Raw genomic sequence first — 9,845 nt, 5'->3', positions numbered from 1 at the left:
TTGGAGGGCCCCTTCTCCAGAGTTATTTCTGAAGAAGATGGCCCTATATTTTTTGAGGACTGCTGCCCTTTGGGCTTTGGTATAGCAAGGGGAGGAAGCAGGATGGATACCCCAGGAATCAGTGACAGCAACGCCCTTTGCATCTGTCTTGAATTTTATTGATTACACATGTACATGAGATCCAAGCAGTCCATATGGCTGGCTTGAGCTAGGCCAATCTGTTCAGGTGACTGCAAGTACCTCTCTGCCCACTTTGGATGCCAGCAACTTTACCCCAAATACCAATACCAATGACATTCATAAGTCAAGATTTGAAAAATATAAGGGAAGATCAATTAAAAAGTTATATACCATATCTTGAAATGATTATATATCAATAAAATTATGTTAAATTAAATATCAATCTATCTATCTATCTTTAGGAAACTAATGAAATTCTTAGCCAGATAGTGATGGCTACTATATAAGGAAATCTTACTACATGTCATTTGCTATTCTAGCCACTTTGAATGGGTTTTAAGTTCTTTGGTACTTAGAGTAACCCTATATAGCGGGTATTGTAATCAGCTTACTGATAAATAGGGTGAGGTTCAGAGGCCTTGTCTCGGGTCACACAGCTGTGAGGTACTAGAGCTGGGATTTGAATGAAGGTGGTTCCACTCTAGATCCTGTACGTTTATCCACCTACTCCCTTCCTGCAGGGGGAACAAGTTCTCTCTCAAACTATTTGGATGCTCTTCTTTAAACATTTTCATTCTGCTTTAGAACAGGACTCATGCCATTTTCCTTGGAATCTGAATAAAGCTGGGATTATACTGTTTGGCTGATAAAAGTATTCCAGAAGTTTCTTAGGGTCCTAATGTGCAGTAACTCAGTAGTCATACTGTTGGCACGGAGCATTCAGCCAACTGTGATTCCACAGACATGTTGTTGTGGAATTGGGCACCAGGGATTCTTCCTAAAACCTGTCTTTCCTTAACTTTTCCTGAGCTGCGTCACTGAACAATTCCTGCAACCTCCCTGTCCTGGGTTCTGGCTGGACAAGGGCTGGGAGATCAGGAGAGGCATGGTCCCTTCTGAATGCTGTGTTCTGGCTCTCTGGCCCCTGGCTCAGATTCCTCCAGGCTCTGTAATCATTAACTCCTGCAGGAAGCCCATGAGCCCGATAGGTATCAGAGCATCTGCTTCTGCTCAGTTAGCTGCAGTAACTGTTGAAGCTCTGGGATGAAGAGAAGTCAGCAAGGAGATGGCGATGAGGGGGTGGCTGAGCAGGAGGCGGGGGATGAGGGGCTGAGGCTGAGGAGGGACATGGGCCTGTGGAGTGCCATGTCTTTAACTGCAGGCGCTATGATCGGCTCTGGCATCTTCATGTCACTGCAGGGCGTCTTGGTCTACACGGGCAGCCCTGGGGCCAGCCTTATGGTCTGGGCAGTCTGTGGCCTTCTGGCCACACTGGGTGCCCTGTGCTATGCTGAACTGGAGGCTCTGGTTCCCGAATCTGGAGGGGAATATACCTACATCCTACGAACTTTTGGCTCCTTACCCGCCTTCCTGGTCATCTACACGTTTGTGCTGGTGGGCAGACTGGTCACCATCGCAGCCATCTCACTGAGCGTTGCCAAGTATGTCCTGGTCCCCTTTTTTTTACCCAGGCTGCTTCTCGCTACCCCAGGCCATGCTCAAGGTGGTGGCTACCACCTGCATCCTGCTGCTGATGTTGGTCAACTGCTGGAGCTCGCGGATGGCCGCCACGCTGATGAACATGTGCACGACTGCCCAAGTGTTCTCCTTGCTGGTTATCATGGGGGGCGGTGCCGTGGTGCTGGGCCGGGGCCGAGGCCGCACGGAAGCCCTGCAGTCTGCCTTCCACAACACGTCCCAGCAGCCCGGGCACATCAGCATGGCCTTCTACCAGTGCCTGTGGTCCTTTGATGGCTGGAATAGCCTCAGCCAGGTGACGGAGGAACTCAAGAATTCAAACGTGAGTCTGCAACACTGCTTCAGGGGCTGAAATCTCCAAACATTAGTAGTTTCGATAATTGTTATTTGAGTGAAGACTCTGAGATCAGCTGAAAAGAGGGGCTCCCTTTCTGTACTCATGGGACTAAAGTGCCAGCCCAATGTCTTTTCTGATTAGTTTATGTAATTATATGAATACTAGCTTCTCAAGTAAGGGGGGATCTTTATTGTTTTCTATGCATGGGCTCATTTTGCTTTCCTGGAAGAGACATTATCATCCCATTTTTCATGTGGGAAAACTGAGGCTTAGAAAGGGGGAGTGACTTGGAAGTCAGACCCCTTGTGAGAAGCTGTGCTTGATGACTCAGCTTTCTCTCTCCTGGATTGTTCTCTCTGGAACATTGTAGTAGATACATAGGTCATATTTGCTGAAGCATGGGAGCCCACTACAGGACATAGCTTCAGGGCTGGGACAGAAGGACAAGCCAGTCCTGCCTGTCTCACTCCACCTGTGAACCTGGGGCTGGCTAGTCACTGCTTTGGGAGGGGCTTGGTCTGCAGGGCTCTTGGGAGGCAGTGGGAAACTTTGGACTTTACTAGGGGTCTGGGGGGATATCTGAGGACTGGCTCAGCACCCAGGCTGACCCCAAGGACCAGAAGTGGGCTCCGAGATTATTTCTTCATCCTCCATGCCCCCTACCCTTCCTCCCAAACCCACTTCCAAACTTTTCTGCACTCAGATCTCAGCTCTGGCAGAAAGCTCTAGGAACTGCTTTTTAAAAAGTCTTAAATATTTATTTTGTTTATTTTTAATTGATTGGTGATTGCTTTACAATATTGGTTTGATTTCTGTCATACATCAACATGAATTAACTATAAGTGTACATATGTCCCCTCCTCCTTGAGTCTCCCTCCCACGTCTCACCCTTTCCTCTAGGTTATTACAGAGCCCCATAGAAACTGCCTTTTATATCATATTGGAGAACAGAAGATACGTGCATCAAGGGTAGATGCTTAAATGAGGGAGGGTCCTTTTTAGGGGTGGGGAGGAGGTCTGCCTGGAACGCTGGTGCAGCCCACACAGGGACAGCGCCATCCCAAGTCTGAAAGAGAGCTCCTTGTGTCTTAGTGAGGAAGGGTGGCTTCTCTGTATTGTTTCACATGTCAGGAATAGCAATGTCATGGTCTGTTGTACCATTTGGTACAGAAGGGAGGGGTTGTACATTCATAGTGTTTGCCTGCTCTTCCCAAGGTCAACCAAAAGACCTCTAGAGAAAGCCCTCCAGGAGACCTGGGAGTGCCCTGGACATGATTCTCCCACTCTGAAGTGTGTTCTTACAGGGCTAGTCCGAGCCTAGGGAAATGCTGGGTCAAGTTTGAGGGAGGCCCTTTCCCTCCATTTGCTCCTGGCTCCAGAATGATGTCCAGAACTAGGGGTACGGAGTGGGAGGGAGCAGTCCACACTCTGATTTCACCTACTTTTCATGCATTCCTCAATTTTTATTGCATGCTTGCTGAACACATTTTTGGGGGTGACCTGGGTCAGCTAGGTCCTGAGGCTCTTTCAATGCAAACCAGTCCCAGTGCCCATAGTCCCTGTGTCCAGGCCCTTCCTTTCCCTTCCGCTTTGCTGATCCTCACACCCTGCAGAGAGGCAGGACAGTGGGGAATCACAGTTCACAGATCCCCAGTGATTCCCAATTTCCTCTCTAGGAGACTGAGGGTCAGAAGAGAACCCCTGGATGGAATGGCTTTTAGTCTGGGCCTGTGTCCTGGGGACCCAGAGACTAGGCAGAGTTGGCACTGTGGGTCCTGGAATACAGGCTGGAGGGACCATCTGACCGTGGAGATCTCTAACTTTCCTGCCTCTTCTCTGCACCCCTGCTCTGCAGGTGTCCCTGCTGGGAACGCCCCTCCCTACTTCCCACCTGCTGCAATCTCCTCCATTCTTCAAGGAAAACCCAGCATAAGGCCCTGCTCGTTCTGATGATGGCTCCCCCCCCGCCCCGCCCCCGGGTCCCCACCCTCCACTGTACCTCCACCGCTCTGACTGTGAGTCCTCCTCACGGCTTCCTAGCACACCTGTCGGTTGGTCTGTCCATGCCGTGGGACTCTAAGTTCATGGAGGAGGGACAAACGGCCAGTGCCCCCTGGCCTGGCGTGTGCCCTGGGGCCAGGATCAGCTCGGTGCCGCACTCCTGAGCTTGCTCGGAGACCCTGGGAAGGACCTCACGGGCTAACATGTGGCCTCTTCTCCCCAACTCTGCAGCAGAACCTGGTGTGGGCACTGATGATCACCATCCCCCTGGTCACTGGCCTGTACATCCTGGCCAACGTCATTACCTCCTAGTGCTCTCTCCCAGTGAGATCCTTTCCACCGATGCGATGGCTGTGAGCTGGGGGTGAGAGTCACATGAACTGTTCACAGCCCCGCCCTGGGGAAAGATAGTCCCGCATGAGTATTCCAACGTGTCCCTGGGTTTGCTCGCTCTGTTTCCAATGTGGCCTTGAGGCTGTCTTCCAGGTTGCTGCTGGAGATCCTTCCCTCGATTCCTCTGTTGTCCTAGGAATCAGGTTCTGGGGTCTGGGCTTGGCTGGTGCCCTTGGCTGTCACCCTCTCGTCGTTCGGCCCTGCCAATGTGTCGTTCTTCAGCGGAAGCCGTGTGTCCTACGTGGCTGCCCGAGAGGGCCACCTGGTGAGACATGGGGTGTGCGCTAGGCAAGGTGAGGGGGCAGCAGGAGAATACAGAGTACAGAGTTAGGCAAGGTGAGGGGGGCAGCAGGAGAATACAGAGTACAGAGTTTAAAACATTAGCCTTTTAAAAGCTGTTGATCTCATATGGACAACAGTGAGGCAGGAACTAAGGAACTGTAGGGGGGACACACCTCTAAGAACAGCCAGCTAAGCTTTCTCCTCCCGGAGCTCAGCATTTAGCCCAAACCAGGGCTTCCTCGAAAGACAGAGCCCTCTTTTCTGCTGAGAGTAGGGCTCACGTACTCCCTACCTCTCCACTTACACTCCAGTCCTTTTACCTCCAGGTTCTGGGAGGTCACCGTGCTGGGTCACACTGTAGAGGTTTGTAGGTGACAGGGACGTCTTTGTGCAACAGCGGTGCTGGGGCAGTGGGTAGGAGCCCCAGGAGCCATCCGCTGGGCCCCCCATGCCTGGGGGACTCTCTGTCACTTTGTCAGTTTTTGCTGCAGTAACGCTGTACAGGAGACAGCCCCTAATTCCAGAGGCTGAGAAAAACAGACATTCCATGTTGCTCATGAGTTAAAGGGTCAGAGTGGCCAGGGCAGGCCAGGGCTTGTGTTCACATCTTCGCACTCTGACTGCAAGTCTGTTCTAATCCTGGGACCCAGGCCATAGGGGCTCCTGGGGCATGTTTTTGCCATGGCAGGTGGCAGGGGTTCAAGAAACCAAGCCAAACCACACACATATTTAGAGCTTCTGGCGGGTCTCTCCTGCTCACTGTTTATTGGCAAGCTCAAATCAGTGGATGGAAACTATTAATATATTTCTTCCACAGAGGCAGAGAGTAGGGGACTGAGTATTTGCTGAAGGATAACGCAGTCTACACAGTAGACTGTATCCCTCTCCATGCTCCACCCATAGCTGACCATTCCTCTCCCCTCTCCTCAGTCTTCCCTTCCTGGTCCCTCTTTCTATCTTCAGAGGGAGCAATAGAAAGTCAAAAGATTTGGTTGGCCAGGCACCTGCTACAGCTCTCCACGTTGCAACCCCACGTCCTAAGCTACAGGGTCTTGGATGGTCTGGAGGGATGGGCCCCCCTAACCTGCCCCCTGAGCCTGGTCACTCCAGGAGATCCCCAGTGACCTACATCTGGAAGGAAGCCATGGGTATTGGGGACTATCTGGTTGGGTACCCTGGTGTCCTGAGGGAGTTTGGCAGGAGAAGAGGGTGGGAGTTTCTGGGGACAGACCCTCACCAGGGCTCCACTGGAGGCTACCTGACACCTGACTTTGCTCCCCAGCCCCAACTTCTGTCCATGGTATATGTGCGTTGCCTCACTCCAGCTCCAGCTCTGATGTTCACCGCAGTGATGGCTTTGATCCTGGTCATCTCCGGAAACTTCAGTACCATCGTGAACTTCTTGAGGCAAGTGAGACTGCCCGCTCAGGCTGAGTATCTCATGGCTCCTATGTGTACCCATTCACAGGCATGCACACATATATACTCTTATCCTGCAAGCACAGTTCCAGAAGCCCCTATGATACACACACACACACGCACACACACACAAAAACACATGCACACACTTCTGGAGGCTCAGGCTCAGAGCATCTGCACACACATACACACACACACACACACACTGTTTTAACCATTCTCTCTTAATTAAGTTTCCAAAATTAAACATAGCGTCCTCCTCTCTTGCACTGCTTCCATAAATTCAATGAGACCAATTTTCACCAAGAAATAAAGTCTTGTGTTGTCTTTGTTATTTGCTTTCTCTTTTCTTGTCCCTTTACTCTGTCTGCAGGACAATGTAAAAAAATATTCAGGCTTCACTCACATGACTCATAGCCTTTGGCTTGGTGTCATTTTTCCTTTGTAGTCTGGTCTTTGTTCTGGATCTGACCCAACAGAGCTCTGCTGAACTCAGGGCAGACCCACAGCCAAGCTGTGTGGGCACACTCCGGAATTGCATCAAAGTGGGGAGATGTTGTGACCCCCTTTATTGCCTGCTCTGGGGTAGAAACGATGGGCTGTTGTGATATCCAGTTGTCATTTTTAAACTTCTCTCACCAAAAAGACTCTTAACCCACCAGGCAGGCATGATGTCTGGGGCAGAGGACTTCTCAGAGTAATTTTGCAAGCATCACATGTTCTCTTCCTCTGTTGTTCTAAGAGTAATCTTTTGGAATAAGATATATAGTACTCGATGTCCCTTTCTTCAGAACATTAAGTAATAGACATTATTTTTCTTTTCATCTTTTTCCCATGAGAAAGAAAAAACTCATTGTACAGTGAAGATAAAATCAAATCCGGGGTGTCTCTTAAGGATCTTCAGCCTGAGATGGGGGAGAGTGACAGAGAATGTCCTGGCACAGATGAGAACTCAAGGATGATTCATGTCAGCCAGGGCCCCATCTCTCCCCATCTGGACAACCTCAAGAGATGGCCTTCAAGGTTATGTGGAGTTCACATCAGACCTACAACAGACAGAGGGGCCAGAGGTTTTTCTGGTGCCCATCACCAACTCCAAGGTGGTGCAGTCTGCTATGAGTGTGCGGCCCTTAAGGGGCACACAGCCTTCCTTGAGGTTCCACCAGATTCTTTCTTTGGGAAACACAGATAGTCCTCCTTCCTTTGAAATTGCCCTCCTGCAGCCAGCCAGGGGCAGTCAGAGAAGGCCTGACCTGGAGCCTCACGGATGGGTGGGCTTGTGCGTGTGCCCCTTCATGCCTGAAGACAAAGCTCCAGCTGGGCCCTCCAGCATACCCTGTTGTCGGTGCCCCAGCCTTGCATTCTTCTTTCCTTCGGCCGCATGGATCAGGGGAGCTGGGGGTGGCTGAGAGGCCCTGATGTGCTTGCAGCTCTACTCTAGGTCTGCACCTGGTAGGCCGGCCCCTCTTGCCAGCCCCACCGTGGCGGGGCCTGTTAACAAGTGGCCCACGTTTGCCTTTCAGCTTCCTTGGCTGGCTCACCTACGGAATCACCTTCAGCTGTCTCCTGTACTTACAGATAAAGAAGAATCTTCCCCGACCTTACAAGGTAGATTTCAGGACCTACATGGGTTTCTTTTTCAACTACAAGCTGTTGCATGATGCAGATGGTTGGACCACGGCCTCACTTGGGGCCCAGAGGAAGAAAGAAAGTGGTCAACACTGTTGTTTTGGGGAGGGAATTTCTATGTGTCCTGGGGGTAAAGGACAGTTGGAGCACAAGGCATTGACTCTCCTTGCTGGGGATGCCTTTCTCCTCTAGAGGACACAGAGGGAGAACAGTGGGAGTTGAACAGAGAAGAGGATGCACGCACCCAGGGAGACTCATGTGACAGAGAGGATCAGGCTGGGCACCATAGTCTCTGCTCCCTCGAGGGGCCTCTGTGGCCCAAGGTGTCTCCCTTGGCCTGACAAGTTGTTATGGTAGGTTCTGGAAGAGAGGAGTTGGTGGCAGGTGGAAGCAGCAGGAAGGCAGGCAGGCAGAAGGGACAGAGCCCAGGCGCCCTGTGCCACCTCCCAGGCATGTCTTCATCATCCAGGTCTCTCTGTCCCTGCAGGTCCCCATCATCATCCCTGCCACCATGGTCCTTACATCTGTCTACCTGGTGCTGGCGCCCATCGTGGCCCATTCCCAGCCAGAGTTCCTGTATGTTTTCCTGTTCCTGCTCAGTGGCTTCCTGGTCTATTTCCTGTTTGTCTACTTCCGGTACCAGCCCGAGTGTTTGCAGGTTGTCACCCTGCATCTCCAGCTGCTCATGGAAGTTGCTCCAACCATGAAGAATGCTGACTGAAGGACTGGACAGGTCAGCACTGCCCTTGTTGCTGTAGACACCTCCATCTGCACACAAGAGGCCTGGCCAGCTTCTCTGTAGGTTGACTATGCATAATCCTAATAAGTTCCTAAAGTGCCATGATGCAGGTGATGTGGAGTTTGGGGTTATCTGCCCAGGACAGTGTTCTTCTCTTCTGTAAGAGCTGCTCCTTCTTCACAGGTGGATCTCACAGTCATGCTGGAATTACATGACTGTCTCTCTGGGTCACAGTTATTTGATATTTCAGGTGGACAACTTGAAACACTCGCCCTTCTTTTGAAATTTTGACATTAGAATTCTGATGGTTGCTTGAGCTGAGGAACTGTAAATCTTGGGATCTTCCACGATGTTGGTAGAGAAGTAGAGAAAGCCACCCTGGAGAGAAGAATGAAGAAGATGGGACTTCCCTGGCATTCCAACAGTTAAGACTCTGTGCTAACAATGCAGAGGGCATGAGTTCGATCCCTGATATTGGGGAACTAAGATCCCACATGATATGTGTGTGGCCTGGTCAACAAGGAAGGATGAAGGAGATACATAGTGAGATGGTGTTGAGAAATTATATGGTCCCCAAGAACTGGGAAAACCTGCTTTTTGATTGTCTGGAACAACTTGACACCTTATAATAAATCAATTTTGGCTCAAGTGGGTTTGAATGGATTCTTATCTATTACAACTAGAAAAGCTCTGGTTCTGACAAAACTTGTTCCAGAAGACACGATTCTTCAGCTAATGTTTAAAGCTGCTAACTTGCTTGAACAGAGAAAGAAGCAAGAGGCATATCCTTGGGAAAGAGGGGTTTTATTTGGTTTGGGTACAAGGGAGGACAGTAAAATTTCTCAAAGAAAGGAAGAAAAGTTAGAACAGGTCCCAGGGGACTTCCCTGGTGGTCCAGTGGCTAAGACTCCACACTCCCAATACAGGGGGCCCAGGTTCGATCCCTGCTCAGGGAACTAGATCGCACATACTACAATGAAGATTGAAGATCCTGCATGTTACAACTAAGATATGGTACAGTCAAACAAACAAATAAATGTTAAAAAAAAAAAAAAAAAAGAACAGATACCATAAGACTAATATGATTATAGGACTAAAGTGGAGAGGTATCTGGCTGCCCAGGTGGGAGTGAGGGAGAGGAAGGAATGACTTCAATACCTGGAAATGCTGAGGATGCAGCTCCTGAAAATGTCAGGAGAGGTGACTCCTGTGTGTGTGTGACTGTCAGCCTCACTGGAGCCTGCACCCCAGTGTCTGGTTTTGGGCCATACTCCCCTCTGGGTGGTGGGCTTAGTGATGGTGGGGGTTAGTTTTTAGACATGTTTGTATGTCCTTTGGCAGAAAGTAAAGAGGAACTAAAAAGCCTCTTGATGAAAGTGAAAGAGG

The 9,845-nt window shown here is 50.3% G+C and overlaps 1 pseudogene; it reads left to right on the top strand.

Moving 5' to 3' along the window:
• Positions 1–1,224: 1,224 nt before the first annotated feature.
• Positions 1,225–9,037, top strand: LOC113900766 (annotated as a pseudogene).
• Positions 9,038–9,845: the final 808 nt, after the last annotated feature.

This window comes from Bos indicus x Bos taurus, chromosome 11 (genome assembly GCF_003369695.1).
Source record: "Bos indicus x Bos taurus breed Angus x Brahman F1 hybrid chromosome 11, Bos_hybrid_MaternalHap_v2.0, whole genome shotgun sequence".
Classification (NCBI taxonomy): Eukaryota; Metazoa; Chordata; class Mammalia; order Artiodactyla; family Bovidae; genus Bos; species Bos indicus x Bos taurus.
Note: the sequence above shows the minus strand (reverse complement) of the source record. Positions and strands in the feature narration are given on the sequence as shown.